The sequence below is a fragment of the Mandrillus leucophaeus genome, unplaced genomic scaffold, assembly GCF_000951045.1.
Source record: "Mandrillus leucophaeus isolate KB7577 unplaced genomic scaffold, Mleu.le_1.0 Scaffold2, whole genome shotgun sequence".
Classification (NCBI taxonomy): Eukaryota; Metazoa; Chordata; class Mammalia; order Primates; family Cercopithecidae; genus Mandrillus; species Mandrillus leucophaeus.
This window is the reverse complement of record NW_012102031.1, coordinates 477,103-478,055: the sequence shown is the minus strand read 5'-3', so window position 1 is coordinate 478,055 and position 953 is coordinate 477,103.

Genomic DNA, 953 nt, shown 5'->3' with positions numbered 1-953 from the left:
TTTTTTGAGACCGAGTCTCACTCTGTCACCCAGGCTGGAGTGCAGTGGCGCGATCTCGGCTCACTGCAACCTCTGCCTCAGGGTTCAAGCGATTCTCCTGCCTCAGCCTCCAGAGTAGCTGGGATTACAGACGCCTGCCACCAAGCCTGGCTAATTTTTGTATTTTTAGTAGAGATGGGGTTTCACCATGTTGGTCAGGCTGATCTGGAACTCCTGACCTCAGGTGATCTGTCCAACTCAGCCTCCCGAAGTGCTGGGATTACAGGTGTAAGCCACCGTGCCTGGAATTTCAGTCTTTTACAATTTAGTGATACTTATTTTATAGCCTAACATATGGTCTGTCCTGGAGAATGTTCCATTTGTACTGAGAAGAATGTATATTCTGCTACTATTGGGTGGAATGTTCTGTAGATGTCTGTTAGGTCTAATTGGTTTATAATGTTGTTTTCTGTTTTCTTGCTGAACTTCTGTCTCATTCTATCAATTATTGAAAGTGATGTGTTGGTCTCTAACACTTATTGTTGAATTATCTATTTCTCTATTCAGTTGTGTCTGGTTTTGCTTTATATATTTGGACTCTTGCTAGGTATACTACTGTGTATAATTATATCTTTTTGGTGGATTGATACTTTCAATGTTATAAAATCATGGATCTAGTAACAATTTTTGTCTTAAAGTCTTTTTCTGATATTAACATAGACCCCCCCAACCCTAATACTTTTGCTACCAGTTACATGGTGTATCTTTTCCTGCCCTTTTACTTCCAACTTATTATGTCTTTGAGTCTAAAGTGTCTCTTAAATAAAGCACATTTTTGGATTTTGTGTGTACTTGTGTGTGTATGTTTTAAATGCATTCTGTCGATCTATGTTTAATCCATTTACATATAATTATTGATAAGGTTTACATTTGCCATTTTACTATTTGTGCGTTATGTCTTTTTTTTTTTTTTT